The sequence below is a fragment of the Acomys minous genome (assembly GCF_964271855.1).
Source record: "Acomys minous genome assembly, chromosome: 17".
Taxonomy (NCBI): domain Eukaryota; kingdom Metazoa; phylum Chordata; class Mammalia; order Rodentia; family Muridae; genus Acomys; species Acomys minous.
The window spans coordinates 44,833,184-44,850,957 of record NC_140500.1 but is presented as its reverse complement, the minus strand read 5'-3'; the positions used below and the strand labels follow the sequence as shown (position 1 = coordinate 44,850,957).

Here is a 17,774-nt window from a genome sequence, read left to right as displayed (position 1 = left end):
ACTCTGCTCGGGAGTCAAAAACAACACACTCCTCCATCCCTCGTGGGCTGGACAGGAGCGTAAGCATAAAGCCGGGGCCAACCACAAATGGGGCACAAAAGCGACCTAGCTGCCCTTTGAAGTAAATGCCAAGCAAGAGATATGTGCCATTCCGGATGCTTTAAAATGATGCAACCAAGTCCTCCGTTTGAGTAAGCAGACACAGAAGACAGCCCGAGAAAAGCCCTTCTGGTGGGGGGGTCATGCAGCCCCGAGCAAGACCAAGCTCATCCTTCCCATCCTCCCTCTCTTCCGTGTCACTGAGCGTCCGGGCACCACTACAACTAAACATGCACACAACGTGAAAGAAATAGACCAGAAGTATAAATATATTTGACAGGGAAGATGTTTCTCTAATTAAAAACACTGCCCTGCTTAATATAGGCTGGCCAGCAGCAGAATAAACGTGCTACCTGCACTCACATCTAGGCAGAAGAAAAACCAAAAGTAGAATTTCAGTAGGTGCTTTGCCTCCTGGTGTGTAGAAATGACTGCCCAAGTTCATACACAGGGCTCCAGGACTTCAAAAACACAGCCATGGCAATGGAGAGAGAAAACAAATAATAAAGCCAAAAATAAACCAACTAGCTACACAGCTACTCAAAACACAAACACATACTTAAATAACCCAAGTCTGAAACCCAATAACAAACTGGCTAAATGACACAATGCCTATATGGCGATGCTTTATTGTGTTATAAAATATGATACTCATACATTATTGATACCGCAGTTTCAACATACAAATAAATAAATAAATAAAACGACACTGTTACAACACACTTCCCTCTGCCTTCTCACCGCTCACTGGATTTCCCCTTTTAACATTTGTTTACCAACCCTCCAAATGTCTAGACTCAGAAGACGACATCTTTCACACCCACACCTGAATCCTCCATCCCGCCAATCAACAGGGCAGTTTCTGCCTCACCACACACCACATCTACCTTGGGTTTGATGCACATAAAAGTCAGTCCCGTGATGCGGTATAAAGGGAAAAGGCAAACCAGCAAGCAGCATGTACGGCACGACCTCGCTGATAAAAATATACGTAAGTGGGTCAAGCCCGAGAACAAGAATGGAAGGAAATACCACAAAATGTGACCAGGCCCACTAATGTATTTTCCCCTCCCATTACACATATATGTATCTATGTATACAGATTTTCTTTTCACTCAAAAAAAAATGTTTTGAACAGTAAAAGGAGAGAGCGTACAGCAGGAGCCATTGGAGGGCGGTTGGGAGGCGAACTGTAGAAAGCCACCAATACATCCATCCTTAGACTATGGAGGTTCCAGGTCAAAGTCACCTGCCAAGCAGGCTCATGGAAGTGACACTGTCACACAGGGCAGAGAAAGGCAGCCAGGTTGTCTGCTGGCTCTCAGCCTCGCTGGCCACTCCAACCAACCACCATTTAATTCAGATTCACTTCTGTGTAGCTACGGTTCAAGAATAATTTCCAGCCACCTCCTAGAGGCTCACTGACTATGCAGGGGACTTCCTGTTTCCTGGCTCTATATTGTGACCAGCTGTCATATACTACTACCTCAGACCTCGAGCAGACAAGCTGCTGTAAATATCCATGCCATGCTCAGCTCCCCTGCTAGTAAAAGGGTCTGGGTCTGCATCCAAATGAGTCCATGCTTCTAGTCTGGCGAAGCCAGGAAAATGCCTGCCCTCCATTTAGAGAACCCAGAGTCCTTGACTTCCCACCATGAGCTTGTGCGTATACTTGAGGACTCTCCAGAGAAGACTTAGCTTCCAATTACAAAAACAGGGGACCAAGGGAAGAAATTGCCTGTGCTCTTAAGAACATTCTGGAAGAGCCTCCAAGAGCCTTCTGGACACACTCCACCTACAGACAGAGTGGGGGATAGGATAAGTTTCACAAGAGGGAACTGGAGCCCTGCCGTCTGGTGTGCTTCTTGTGAAGATGTCCTGGAAGGACTGGGGGGCATCTGCAATGTCTTCGGTAAGGAAGAACCAGAAAGAAAGAGCGAACTTACCTCAGGCTCTTCAGCTTTCAAACAGCATTCATGGATGAGTCAGAGCAGCCTTCTAGCTTTAGGGTTCACAGTTCAAATCCCGGATCTGGCTTCATGTGCCAAGTTGTGCCAAGTTCACTGCCATAGTCTCAGAGTGCTAGGCTTTCCGTGCGCTTCTTACTGTGTTTCATGTTTTTAAAAATTAAAAGGGCACAGCCAAGGTTTAAGACAGGTGTGTCCAATTGGGAAATCCGGGCACATGGAATGATGACATCAAGTTCTTAATTTCTTAAGAGTCATTTCTTGCAGAGCCACGCCCCCTTGCCATAATCACGTGGATTCCACAGATGAAACAGGGATGTGTATTCATGCTTATTAATCCTACATATGCAGATTTGTATCACACGATATTGGACAATCCTGAAACGCTAACCCTAAGCACAGCCCATTGGATGCATCAGAGAATCCACGCACTTACAGATTATTTAAAGACTCGTGAAAAAGTCTCAGCAGGGCTCAGGTGCAGCTCAAGGGTACAGCAGTTACCTATCAGGTACAGGGCTTGGGTTCCATCGTCACCGCAAGGAACAAAAGCAAATGAGAACACAGCACCTCTGAAGCCGGGCGTGGTGGCGAGCACCTTTAATCCCAGCCCTCTGGAGGCAGAGGTAGGTGGATCTCTGTGAGATTGAGGCCAGCCTGGCCTACAAAGCAAGTCCAGGACAGCCAGGACTACAAGAGAAAGCTGTCGTGAAAAACCAAAACCAAATACAAACAAGCAAACAAAAGGAAAACAAATCTAGCTGTTCATCAGCATGACAGTTTGAGTTTTGGATCCTCCTCTTCTATTGGCCTTTCTAAGTTGCCGGGAAACACATTTCTTGTTTTTGTTTTGACCCAGATCTTCAATATGAGACCCCACTATATCTGTAAGTAAAATCTGTAATGTGAGAATCCAGCTCTCTTATCATAAAGAGAAGGACAACAGCAAGAAGAGATTCATGTGAGGTGGCAGGGACAGAACATCAAGCAGGCAGCGACAAACTGACACGCCCCTTTAAGGAGTCCAGGTTGACTGGACCATGTCTGTTTTCTCAGTGGCAATGTGTGACAATTGCACCTCCAGCTATCAAATAGTGGGGGCCGCAAGTTCCTTAATGCATAAAACAGATATTTACCCATCTCACACAAAAGCACACTGGGAAAACTGACACACATAAACTTCTTAAAGAGTAACTTCTTGATTTGTACGTAAACTCTCTGAAACAGCTATGAAACAGGACTCCTCAAAGGGGCTCCAAATTCTACAAAAGTAGAGCCCTTAGTATCTCTCTGGCTGGTAGCTCAAGACCCACCATCGAGGTCATTTGATTAAGAGACAATTACAAAATATAACTTTTAGAAAGCATATGTTTTTTACAAATGACAAATCTGCCTATTTGCAGGAATGTCAGGTGAGAGACAAAGAGGAGAAAGAAGTCCAGGCAGGAGGAGAGCGAAGTAAGGGCCCCGTGGCTCAGCCCGCAGGAGGAGGGCAGATGTAAGGGCCCCGTGGCTCAGCCCGCAGGAGGAGGGCAGATGTAAGGGCCCCGTGGCTCAGCCCGCAGGAGGAGGGCAGATGTAAAGGCCCCGTGGCACAGCCCGCAGGAGGAGGGCAGATGTAAGGGCCCCGTGGCACAGCCCGCAGGAGAAGGGCAGATGTAAGGGCCCCGTGGCACAGCCCGCAGGAGGAGGGCAGATGTAAGGGCCCCGTGGCACAGCCCGCAGGAGGAGGGCAGATGTAAGGGCCCCGTGGCACAGCCCGCAGGAGAAGGGCAGATGTAAGGGCCCCGTGGCACAGCCCGCAGGAGGAGGGCAGATGTAAGGGCCCCGTGGCACAGCCCGCAGGAGGAGGGCAGATGTAAGGGCCCCATGGCTCAGCCCGCAGGAGGAGGGCAGATGTAAGGGCCCTGTGGCACAGCCCGCAGGAGAGTGGATGTAAAGGCCCTGTGGCTCAGCCCACAAGAGGAGAGCGGATATAAGGGCCCTGTGGCACAGCCCGCAGGAGGAAGGTGGATGTAATGTGGCACAGTCCACAGCAGGAAGGTGGATGTAATGTGGCACAGCCCACAGGAGGAAGGTGGATGTAATGTGGCACAGCCCGCAGGAGGAAGGTGGATGTAATGTGGCACAGCCCGCAGGAGGAAGGTGGATGTAATGTGGCACAGTCCACAGGAGGAAGGTGGATGTAATGTGGCACAGCCCACAGGAGGAGGGTGGATGTAATGTGGCACAGCCCGCAGGAGGAAGGTGGATGTAATGTGGCACAGCCCGCAGGAGGAAGGTGGATGTAATGTGGCACAGCCCGCAGGAGGAAGGTGGATGTAATGTGGCACAGCCCACAGGAGGAAGGTGGATGTAATGTGGCACAGCCCGCAGGAGGAAGGTGGATGTAATGTGGCACAGCCCACAGGAGGAGGGTGGATGTAATGTGGCACAGTCCGCAGGAGGAAGGTGGATGTAATGTGGCACAGCCCGCAGGAGGAGGGTGGATGTAATGTGGCACAGTCCGCAGAAGCAGAGTAAGGCACAATGAGCATGGCAAAGTCAGAATGGGAAAGTGTACGTGGCGGGGAAGGCAGCAAACACCCCACTCCTAACTGGGCCAGGACAGTTCCATTTTTATCATGCTTGTACAAGGAAAGCTAGCAACAGGATCAGAAATTGGTGATTATAACTTCATTTTGCCAAAATCTCTCCAACAGCTCAATAACGGGCAAGCTGGAGCCAGTTAAGTCTATGACTTTTTTTTTTTAAATGCCCAGTCTTATTTACTAAAATCCTGTTAGAGGAAAACACTACAGAGGAAGAATCCTGCATGAAATCTCTGTGCACTTTTACAAATACACTACAGGCAACAGGTGGAGCTGGGCTGGGCAGGAAAGGGGGCTTGGAAGTCACATGCTGTGCCTTCACAGCGCCCTCCTGGCTCGGCTCAGGGGTAGCCCACAGGATGCAGAGAAGTATGTTGAGCCCCAACCTCTCCCACCATGGAATTTACAGATGGTTTATTCCAGCATCTGTCTCGCCTTGGCCATGGTCCATTTGTATTGATTTTAGATTTCCAATTATCTCTGTATTTGAGCTTCTGGGCTAAGACGTGTAAGACCCGGCATGAAAAAAAACAAACCGGAAACCCTACCAAGTCCTCCTCAGAAAAATGAGCGGTGTGCTTCGGGACGAGCTTCCCCAGCAGACGCTGAGGATGGCATGGAAAACAGTAAATAACGGACCATCCACATGAGATTTTTAACACCACCGCTTACCATTCCACCGACCACATGGAGCCTCTTGTGATATTTCTTAAAACCCGCATCTGAGACCATATCAAAGTAATACATTTCCAGATTTTAGAAGAGAGAGGAAGAGAGAGAGAGAGAGAGAGAGAAAGGGGGGGGGGAGAAAAACCAACCCTGTTACTCACAGGGAATGGGATTTCTTTTCATCAAAGGCACAGGGAAGAGTTGCTGCATCCTGTCATTTTTCTGGCATCTTAGCTGGCCCTGGATGAGCTGCAAGTTTGGGCAGAGCTGAGGCTGTTGGGTTTAATTTGGCCAAATAAAGGAACTCTCAACCCAACGAGCATTTGGTCCTCGGAGCTAAAGCTCTTCCGATTACAGATCAAGGACACCAGCAGTTCTGTTTGGAAAAACTGGCAAAGCTGTTTAGACAAACAGCCCTAGAAGACAGACTGTGGATAGGAAATGTGGTCTGTTGCACTGTTAGCCTAGGTTTTTTTTTTCCTACTTCGTCTTCTTCTTCCTTCCTTTTGAGTGCTTTTCATGTAATTTTTACTCAAGAAGATGCCAATACTCAGACCACATTTGGCACAACTTTTTTCTTGCCAGTTCAACAGTGAAATTCTATGTGCTTATGAAGTGTGTGTGTGTGTGTGTGTGTGTGTGTGCGCGCGCGCGCGCATGCATGCATGTGTAAATGTGTTTATGTGCAAGTGTGCGTCTATGTGTTTCTCCACTGAATGGCACCTTAAACTATCTCCATGGCCACAGACTTGACAATAACATATGCAGGATTACACTTGAGGGTCTCTAACGACAAACCTTCTGCATTAAAAAAAATCAAACTGAGTTAGTCTCAGCTTGGCTCCAAGCATGGATGGGGGGGGGGGGGAAAGCCAACCTTCAAGGGCAGGAGAGAGGGCGGGGTATATGGGGACAACAAAGGACCACAGAAAAGCTATTTGTATATTCTCCCATACAGACTAACAATACCCCCAAATCAAAGGCTAAGTAATGTGGGTTTTCCCCCTTATAGGTTCTGTAACAAAATATTCCCTCACAAGACCTCTAACAGAAATGCACTATTTCAGAGAGCTGGAGTAGGGATGGAGTTGTAACTGTAATCCTATTTTCTTTGGTTTGATATACTGATTCTTAATCTTTGCATGTGGAGTGTAAGTGTGCCAGCCCATGTATGTGAGCATAGGGTGTGTGAAGGCACAGTGTGGAAGTCAGAGGACACTATCACCTTCCACTTTGAGGTGAGGTCCCTTGTTCACCACCACAAGCTTGCAAAAACTTCTCTCTCTGCCTCCCACCTCACCACAGGAGCAGTGGGACTACAGACATGCAGTCTACATTCCCCACTTTACAAAGTTTGCCATGCACACACTTGCATGTCAATAACATACCTAATGAGCCACCTCTCCAACCCTCAATGCTGGAACTTTTTCTGTAATTCTTCTGGAGTGGTAATAGGGTTGGACCTTCATTTCCACTACAAGGACTTAATAGAGAAAGACACTGGTGACTGTCAGAACAACAGCATGTTCCTAAGGCCAGCTCAGATCCAAAACAGCAGTCTGATACCAAAAGTTCACTGGGAAGGCATAAGCCTTACACCAGGGGTTACTCAAGAGCAGACACCATCTGTATCTTTTTTTCTGGTTATCCACTGGAAGCCAGATTGTTTTGTTTTTTCTTCTAGACAAGGTTTCTCTTTGTAGCCTCTGTGTAGTCTATTTTGTAGACATGCTGGCTCAAACTCACAGCGATCCGCCTGCCTCTGCCTCCTGAGTGCTGGGATTAAAGGCATGCACCATCACGCCCAGCCCCAGATATTGCTACTCCTAAAAGATTTCAGGATGGCAGGTTAATGGTCCATCAGGAGAAATGAGAAAAAGATGGCCGAAAGCTGATATTTGTAAAAGTCATAGCACTGGAGTAAAACTGGGCGGGTCTTGTGGTTGGATCTGTGCTTGACAACATATCCACAAACATGGTTCACCTCACTGCAGTAGCTGAGGGGCCATTATCGTACGGATAGGCCCCTCTGATAGTCCACACATTTGAAAACAAACTTAAAGGCATAAGGACTCTTCACTAACTCACAACGTGTGAGCTCCAGTCTATGACATTCAGGCTCGTGTGACAGTCATGAGCTGCCAGACATGGGAGTTGAACTCGGGTCTTCTGGAAGGATGGTATGTGCTCTCGGCCACCAAGCCATCATCCCTGCCCCTAGTTCTCTCTGTGTTCTACAGATGTGCTTTACTCCTTTATGTCTATTTACTCCTTATCATGACACTAGATTTACACTTATGGCCAAATTCTAAAGTTTTTGTTGATGAAAAATATTTTAAAGTAACCTTTAATAATTAAAAAAAAAAAAGAACCACAGATAAAATATCCCCAATGTATATAAAAATGACAAGAGTGAGGGCGCAGAACCTGGCAAGCAGTCACGTAGGTACACAGTGACAAGGATAGTGAGCAAACCGACATAACAAACAATGAGAAGAGGCCTGGTTTCTCCTGCCACCTGGATGCTCCCGCTCCGGCCCTCCCTGATCTCTGTGTTGGTGCCCCTTCCTGTGTAAAGGAGGAAGTGTGAAAATCTCAAAGGTTTCGGCCACGGGATTCCTAAATGGGTTAATATAAACAGCACTATTTGCTCAGGCATAGCGTGGTGGTAGAGGTCTGTAACCGCAGCTACTCAGGAGGCTCACAAGTTTGGGGCCAGCCTGGATAACTTTGCAACATACAATATCACACTAAAAAAATTAAAACGGGACTTGGGATACAGCTTTGGGATGCAGCTTTGTGGCAGAATACTCACCTCACATGTGCAAAGCCATGGGCCTAATCCTGAGCACAAAAATAATATAAAATACTCTCAGTCACACAAACAGAGGGACAGAAAGAGAAAGAGACAGAGAAAGACCTATATGTGCTTACAAATATCTATTGCATCTTTGCATACTATGTGCCTGTCTTTTGTATAAATGCGTGCTCATGTATGTACAATGTGTAGCTGTGTGGAGATGGATATGGAGACTTGTGAGGGTCACTCATCAGCCTGAGATTTGCTAATCAGGGTAGGCTGGCTTGCCAGTGAACTCCAAGGATTATTTTCCCATCTCTACTTTCCCAGCTTTGACATTACAAGTGTGAGCCATCATGTCCTGCTTTTTCTTTTCTTTTCTTTTTAAACGTGGATTTTAGAAATTGAACTCAGATCCTCCTGACTTACACATGTATCTTTATATATTTTACACATGAAAATCAGACTTCACTGATCGGGAAAGGGCTCTTCCGCGTCTCTGGGTCCTGCCACAGCACTACCTCCCTGGCTTACAGGATGAGGTGGCATGGCGGGAGCACTTCCCTGTGGTTTTTCGTTTTCACATCAGGTTTCCATGCAGCCTCACCCTGGGAGGGCCTGGGAGGCTAGACCAGGTAGGTCTACCCAAAAAGGATGCTATCAGTCTGAAGACACAGAGTTATCAGTGAAAAACCTATCATCATCACCACTACCATCATCCTGACCACCACCATCACCATCTCCAAAGCCTGTGCTTTCCGAAGACCAACAACCTAGTCACTAGGGGGAAAAAAGAGAAAGGATGAGGAAAAAAAAAAGAAAGAAAGACAGAATAAGCAGTGAATGAATGCGATTTTCCTCCATTCTGACATTATGGTAAAAAAAAAAATTAAACAAATTAGAGGTGAATTTAGCTATGCAATGCCATCTTCTACCCTCAGGTAAATTTATGTCCTGTTCATAATTTCAAGGGGGAAGAAAAGAATAAAGCCACATGTTTCAATATTTTCTCTATGCCAGGGCAATCTAGTTATCTTTTTATTCAATAAGGCAACTGAAATTGTGTGTTTCCTAAATAATCTTGAATTTATACACGTTGACATTTTTCCAAAGAAGCATTCATTATCTGAGGGCCAGCTCCCCGGCACATGACAATAAATTACAGTCCATCCTATTTTGGGACAACCACAATATGAAAACGTTGCTCACCAGCTGCCTAGGGACAGAGACACCTGCAGAGTGTGTGCTTTGCTCTAGAAACAGAAAGGCTATTGCTCTCAAGATGTCCTGCCCGAAGAAAGGCTGGCTCAACTCTTCTTTCATCCAACTGGCATGATGTCACCAAGCCACTGCCCAAAGAAGCCCTCTCTCAGAATGGCAAGGTTACCACCAACCACATGCCTCTTAAATAAAAACAGATTTGTGGAGTTCTCTGAAGATCCAGACCCACCCCCCCACCCCCCACCCCCCACCTCACAGCAGCTGATGGGGTCCTTCAGTAGGACAAGCTCAGGAGACTGCTACAGTGCAAGCCCCAACTGATGATGCAGCTTCAGCTTCCCATTGCATCATGCATGCATCATCTTCTTTTGAGATGCTTCAATAGGCTGGTCCAACTTTTGAAGGCAGCCGGCAGTCACCAAGGGACACGGTGCATCTTCCTGAGCATCTTCCACTCTCAGGGAGTACTGGCCTGTCAATGGTGATAAGCTACAGGAAACATGAACTCACTCACTGGTTTCAGTCATACTTCATAGCCTTCTATCAAGCCAAAGACAACATATTAACTGGGTTGGAAACCGTAGGACATGGCAGTGAAATCACTCTAGAAGAACGAAGAGAGCAAAAGCACCCAGGAAAATATATTCTTTCACAAATTAAAACCATTCTCTTAGCCGGGCAGTAATGGTGCACACCTTTAATCCCAGCACTTGGGAGACAGAGGCAGGCGGATCGCTGTGAGTTCGAGGCCAGCCTGGTCTACAGAGTGAGACCAGGACAGCCAAGGCTAGACAGAGAAACCCTGTCTCGAAGAACAAAACAAACAAAAAACAAAATAAAAAAAACAAACCATTCTCTTGCTTTATATTTATGCTTTTTAAAAAATGTACCTCTCATGTATGCACACATGCATGCCCATGGTTGCACATGCATGTAAAGTCCAGAGGTCAATGTGTGGCATAAGTCCTCGGGTGCCCTTCACCTTCATTTATGAGGCAGGCTTGCCTACTTGGCCCTGACCTTGCAGATCAGTCACCTACCCAGCACTGAGATGACAACCACCCTCTACCCTGACAGGCTTTTTAAACAGGTCTAGGGATCAAACTCAGGTCTCTATGCTTGTGCATCAAGCACTTTACAACCCGAGCCATCTCTTTGGCCCTTCTTGCCTTACGGTTCTATGAAAGAAAACTTCCCGTTGCTCTTCAAGTAAGTGTCCAAGAATCACCTGTAGATCTTGTGAACGACACACTGAGTCAGGATGGTGGGGGAGGAGTCTGGCATGGCTCTGCTGCCTTTTGGTCTGAGTACCACACTTGAACTGGTGAGGGGATAGGTCGCTCTCCCTTCTTTCAATACCTCTCTCTCACCTTCCCACAGGGGTCAAGAGAGCCCAGAGCTGCAAACAGGTTTCTACCTGCTCAAGAATACCTGTTTCAAAAGAGGCCAACGTGTGGAGAAATAATGAAAAAAGAAAGCCAAAAAGAGAATCCTTCAAGTTATAACATGTCCCTCCAGTTAAAGGTGGAAGTAACTAATGGGTAGGCTAGTGAACTCCCATGCTTCTGAGGGGCCATCTAGTAGGCAAAGTTCACCAGTAGAAGAACAGAAGCAGGCACTATTGTTTCCCCTGGCCATCTTGAAATTCTTTTCTCCTACTTGCAATAGCTAGGAGTTACCTATGAATTCTAGGTCAATTCACACATGTGTATACACACATGTACAATCCTTTTCCATTCTTATAAAAAAGAAAGAAAAGAAAGAAAGAACAAAATGGCAGGTAGATATCTGGCATCTAAGCTGAGGACAGTAAGCTACAGTTTCAAATCAAGAGTCTTTCTGAGGGAGGTTAAGAGTCACCTATGGCCCAGTGGCCATAGTGCATCAGCTGCTCCAGCCCACATGACACGTAAGATGGTGATGGCTGTGATCCAACGTACGTACAGCATCCCTGAGGCTCCAGAGACATTCCCACCTCCAAAGCTCTTCCAGAGGGTGAATGTACACATGCACACACCATCTTTGAGGCACTGATGAGCCCATTTTGCAGATGAGAAAACAGAAGGGCACTGGAGTTTAGCTGAGTACCAGACTCTCCACAGAGCAAGTACAGCTCACATCCCATGAGGTGGAGGCAGCTCCTAGCTCCCACTCCCAAGACCAACCCAGCCACTGAGAACATCCCAGCCACAGGCCCTGGGGGTGGTGTTCCTTTGGCAGGGACAGGCTCATGCTGGACTTGAGCCAAGGACAACCACTTGAGGCTCAGAGGCGTGCCCTCTACTTCCTCTTACCAACTGCTCACCTTTATGGGGCATGTGGATTAGACTGGCTTCTGGAGACAATGAATATCATCTTGCAGGCCAGCATGCTCAGACATCTTCCAGAATGAATATAAAAGAGTTCAGTGGGAGAGAGAGGTCAAGGCCAGGAAACCATCGCGGGAAAAACAGTTATCCAAGAGTGGATGAGCACTCCAGCCTTGGGTATAATTTACAGATAATATCTGAAGATATTCCACTCTGTACCTGCTACCCAGCACAGTCCTATGCTAGCCTTGGCCTGGAAATGTAACTCTGTCCCATCCTCTTCTACATATAAAATAGCTGGGTCCAAAACACTATGAGATCTATTCAATCTTCTAAATTGTCTTTATCTTGTTTTGTTTTTGTGAGCCACCATGTGGTTGCTGGGAATTGAACTCAGGGCCTCTGGAGGAGCAGGCAGCACTCTTACCTGCTGAGCCATCTCTCCAGCCCCTCATCTTAATTGTCTTAAGTCACACAATGCCATGTGTGTGATGCTAAGAATAGTCACAATTCATAAAAAGGTGTATGAGGAAAAAAAATAGTTCCTCCATTTCAATGACAACAAACAAGAACCAGTCTGAGGGACACTGCAGTGATATCCTAACCAATGTCAACAGAAACCATACCTTTACTGTAGTCAAGTAGGGTCAACTAGCTTCCAGTGCTAATGAAAATGAGGTCCATCTTCTGCCTGTCCCAAGTATGGGCAGACGCAGGGTAAGGGACTTTCCATGTCTCTTCTCCAACCTTCTCTAATAGTTTATAACTTTACCAGCAAGGGAACAGATGGAGGAATCTCAGGCCATGCCTCAGGGACAGGTAGAACAGATTTCATGTCTGATTCTCCTACCTCTCAGCTCATGATACCTCCACCAAACCACACCGGCTGCAACACTCTGCATCATGGGTGCTAGGTGCTTCCACTCAAGCATTGTGGGGTCTGATGCCTAAGAATCACCAACAGTGATACAGAATCCAAAGGTTCCTGAGGACTCCAGAAACACACAAACTCGGATTTTGCTATGGCTTCTTCCACAGCCTAGGAGGTTGGCATCATGGCGGAACTGTAGATCTCAGACTCAGGAAACATTAACGCCTACATGGTGCCTACTGGAATCAAAGCCAAGGGGAAGACACAATCCTTGCCCCTGAGAACCAAAGGATCAGTCACAAAAATACAAGATTCTACATGGGACACTTCCCAGAGTGGACAGGGAGAAGGCACAGGCCAAACGGAAGATGTGAGGCATGACTAAGAATAGAGGGGCACTTCTGTAAGCGGAGGGCAATGCATGGGATGGTTGTAGGAATTCTGTCTCTGCTGAGAAATAGATAGTTTTTTAAAGTACTACCTTGAGTTTGTATTTATAAGATGGGAAGATACTCAGTTGCAAATGTCAGAAAATAACCTTCAAAGTGTCTTCGTTTTCCTGCTCTTGACACAGGCTGTGGCTTCAGACTCAGTTTCAAGGAGGCACCTTGAGATAGAAACTGCTACAAGCTAGGAAGTCACTGGACTTCCTGGTACTTCCTCAGCACCTGGCAAAGCCCCTGGCAAGAGAAGCACTTGCTACCTATGGAACCAGAAGATAGGAGGATCTATGAATCTATTCTTTTTGTCGGCCATAAGAGCACAGCTCTTGTTTATTTTAAATGTGGGGAGGGGGAGCTCCAAGTAAGACATCACGTAGGCAATGGAGCCAAACCACTTAAAAAACAAAACAAAACTAAAAAGAGACCTGCAGTTCTCACCGCCCCCCCCCCCCCCCCGCTCTACCATGATACCCACCCAACATCAAGGGCTGTTAAACTGGGTTTATGCAAACTCAAGCTAATGGACAAGATCCCAACCATGCAGGCTCATCCACATACCCACATCAGTCACTGGCATAGCCTGTTCAGCACTGTGACCTACAGGCCAGCTGCGTGTGACCAACATGCTGCCTCATCCAGGTCTCTTCCCAGGACCAGAGAAAGGGGGAAACATCTAGCAAACTTCAGTGTGTGGGTGGCATATGCTTCCAGCTCTGCCGATACATGCGAATCTGAGAGAGGTAAGAATCCTTTTGGCCTAAGGATCTTGAAAACAAGACACTTTGTGGAAACAAGGATGAGCCTGACGGCTGAACACAAATCACAGGAAAGTGGTGACCAAGTAGGCTTGACTCTCAGTTCACGTTGTAGTTGCAGGGTAAGTAAAAAATACATCAAATAATCAGTGATTTCCTATCAGACGGGAGCTTCCCCTGTGGAAGAACAGACATGGATTGCAGGATGTCCCTGTATATACAGAATTCAGATAAGACTTACTTGATATGTTCAGCATGTGGCAAAGCAGGGAGGTGCTGTCTGGAAGGCTCAACACGGGCCTACTACACAAGGGTAGAGACAAATGCAGCAGAGTCGAGAGCAATGGCGAGGCCCTGACTGTGAGCTTGATTGGGTTAGCAATCATGCATGAAGTGACTAAAACACCCCTGCTGTGTATCTGTGAGGACATCTCCTGAGATAGCCAAGTCATAAGGCACCTAATGTAATGAAGGGGGAAAGAATGTCCCTGTGGATTGTGACTTGCCACAGGCCTCTCTCCTGTGCACCTTTTCTTTGCTGCCCACCTGCTGCGAAGATTCTCCTCCACCACACGCTCCCACCTGTCATGCCTCACAGTGAGTACAGAAACTTGAAATCAAATGAGCATGGGATTAAACCCTCTGAAACTGTGAGTGCAGAGAAGTTAACTCCTCCCCTAGCATGTGTTGTCAGTCATTTCATGACGCTGCTGAGAAGAACAACTAATGCACGAACTAAAGATGGTTCTGGTGAGAAGAGGAATTCTGTGGCACGTGTGTATATTAGGGTTGGGAGGTGGGGTGCCAAAGGCTCTGCTTCACCATGCACGCACACTCTCCACAGGATCTTGGCAGGTAATTTCCCTCAGGCCTAGGCAGCTCTTTCCCAGCGCTATACACAGTGACCTCCCTTCCACTCACTCTGGAAGCCATCACTTTAAAATCACCTTCTAATGACAGAAAGGGCAGGATCGCCACAAGGCCCCACCACTCCCTGAGGGGCTGCTGCTGCTTCTAAAGGGGAAGCCACTGTCTCCAGAAGGCTGCCAATGCGCGAGTAAACTAATCCCCAGGCACACAGAGGAAACCCTAATTAAACTTAGTAGGTCAAAAATGAATAAATAAATGATAGATAAATAAACAAATGACATAAAAGTAGGAAAGCAACTTACTGAAGAGAAGGGCTTCAATAGGAGAAGCGAGGGGGAAGGAATGGGTGGGTTTCAACTGCAGAGGGAAAGGGACGAGAAAAGGGAGTGGTATGGAGAGCAGAGGATGGGAGGTGGAAATAACCTAAAATCACTGCATGCAGATAGGAAACTGTCAAGGAATTAAAAAAAAAAAAAATACCGCGCAAGGCTATGTGAACTCCAGATACCTCAAATAAGAAAAGACCAAAGCCTCTGGTGACAACGGATTCGTCACCTTTAGGAAACCTCTATCTTTCAGTGTCTTACAATATATTGGATGTCCATGGGGCTGGGCTGGAGACACCTCAGAGGTTACGAGCACTGGCTGCTCTCCCAGAGGACCCAGTTCAATCCCCAGCACCCACATGGCAGCTCACAACTGTCTGCAACTCCAGTTCTAGGGGACCTGGCACCTTGTACAGACATGTAGGCAGAGCACCAAAGCACATAAGAATAAATACAACCTAAATGTATCAGTTGTCCATTCCTCTTACAATCACTGTATACATCCGTGAGTGATATATCCGTGTCCTGTGCTATTTGACACTTCCCTTCATAAAACATAAACGTAGGGACTAGAGCTGCTGGGGCCACCTCCAGTTATCCAGTACCAATGGTGTGACATGACGGGGTCCCGGCTGGAGTGAACGGGATAGAAAGGCATGGCAAGGGAAAGAAAAACAGAAACGGTGAAGCTGAAGGTGTTCCTGAAAGCCCAGAAGCCAGCCAGGCTGGGCTCTCCTCCCAGGAAGTTTCTGAAGGCTTGAGACAGACATGTTTGACTGATTCACAAAGGTCTTAAAGCCGCACTCTAGAGGTCTTCATCCAGCCCTGAGCTGAGGGGTAATGGCCTCTCTCCTCCTGTGAAACAATGAGACTGTCCCATCTACAGACAAAGTCCTCCCACCCTCTGCCCAGCAACTGCAGCGGTGAACCATTATTCTACCTGAGACACCCCAGGAAGCAATCCTGATAGCTGTCCTGTTTCCTGGCCACCAAACCCCCAGCTGGGACATTCTGTCAAGTCCGCTGACTCCCTTGTTGGTTTTCAAAAGGCCTTGTCGCAAATGTTTCCTGTCTAACCAAGCTGATGGACCAGCACAGATAGGCACACCAGTACAAAATATGGCAGTGGTGGAAGTTGACACCGCTCATTTTCAACTGTGTGTCCGAATAGCTCAGTCTGCGCGGTCATGTTTGGAAAGCAAACAGTTTATTGGTAGAGAAACGGCTACTGTACCCTGACATGTCTTGTGCTGAGGCCTGCTCTGTGATTTGCCCTCATGAAGAGGTCTGACAGAAAGCCCTCCAGGAAGGAAGCTGCCATGTGACACACCTTTCATGCGTAAGGTTTCAAAAGAGCCCTTAGTGGGACAATCAGAGTAGACAGCCATGTCACAAGATGTGCCCTGCACACACAAGACACAGAAAAGAAACTTCAAGGGTACATATGGAGGCAGAGGTATATACTCACTTAAGTTAGCACATGCTCTGTGAGCTCCTGCTCAGCCTGCCTCAGGCAGAAGTGGCTGTGAGAGTAGGGGCTTTCCCGCCCCGAGGTACCGTTCAGCTGTCCCTTCTACTACACAATTACTGAATCAATAAAATATCCCTTTGAAACTCCCTGGACCAGTGCCGACATGCAGACAGTAGTCGGCTGACATGTTTTTTTTTTAAAACAATTTCCGTTACTGCAGGCAGCAAACATGAAGAGAAGACATGGGGGTGGGGGTGGGGGTGGGGGGAGAATAAGAGATGCAGGCTAGAGAGCAGAAGGGATCTTGGGCATCCTCTGAGTTCACTGGAAGTGTACTGGCCTTTTAGGTATCTCAGCATGACCCAAGGGCCTGGCCACTACATCAAGATGGTATTGCATGTAGGGGAAGTAACGATGAAGAAAACCAGGGAGGATCTGTATCCCATCTGCTGTCATCCCTTTAGGTGGCAGCAGATAGGAAGAACAGCTAAGGGGTTGTCTGTCTGTCTGTCTGTCTGTCTGTCTGTCTGTCTGTCTGTCGGTCTGTCTAGCTACCTACATTTTTCACTGGGTAAGAATGAGTATACGGGGGTGTGTCCCAGGACTCAGGGCTCACTTAGGATGGTAGCAGCACAACCCTCTAACCTCTCTAAGACAACTCCCCCTTCTCACCCACCCCTACATACACAAGGCTAGCCGACCTAGGAGTTTCCGTCTCCCCCTCTTTTCTCAGAAAGGAGAGCTGGAATTATAGAGCTGTGGGATGGAGCGTATCCTCACAGGGGTTCTAGGAATCCGAATTCAGGTCCTAAGGCTTGCACAGCAAGCACTCCACCCACTGAGCCATCTCCTCAGCCCCAAGAGATTTTTTTTTTAAAGGGAGGAAAAAAAAAAACTTGGACAGGCTCACCTGAGTAACACTTTTTTTTTTTCCTGGTCTTCTCTGAGCATTTCAGGAACCACCGGCCTGTGCCAAGAAGCAGGCAGCGAGGCGGAACTCAGCCCGGGTGTGTGAGAACTTAGGGGTGGGGGGGAACACGCAGAGCAGAAGGGGGGTACTGCATCATTCCTGCCCATCTGTTGATGTCTGGGTGGCAGGAAATATTGAAATGGAAATAGAAAGTTAGAGAAATGCTTCGGAGCGAAACCTGAAAGACTATTGTATTTGAAAAGGAAATGTGAGACTGATTGTATAAAAATGGAAAAACAGAATTAACATGTTCCATAATGCTCCGTCTGTGTGAACTAAATATTGAGCTGAAATTTGGTGAAAACCTCAAAATATGACTTCTCAAGGAAGTCGTCGTCTTTGGGAACCTGAGTTGTCTGGGGAGAGCTGAGGCTCCCCGGGTGCCTCACATCCCACTACCCTAGCTGATGGC

General features: G+C 47.3%; 1 protein-coding gene across 12 annotated transcripts in view; it reads right to left on the bottom strand.

The window, feature by feature from the left end:
* The window catches only part of FOXP1 (forkhead box P1), a 606,995-nt gene that overhangs the window by 440,316 nt on the left and 148,905 nt on the right, over positions 1 to 17,774 (bottom strand). Inside the window, exon 1 of one of the 12 annotated variants that reach the window (XM_084764911.1) lies at positions 2,046 to 2,227. The exons of the other annotated variants lie outside the window; for them this stretch is intronic. The gene's annotated coding sequence lies outside the window, so the exon portion shown is untranslated. Of the gene's footprint in view, positions 1 to 2,045; positions 2,228 to 17,774 lie in introns of those variants that run through there. 12 annotated transcript variants of the gene reach the window in all.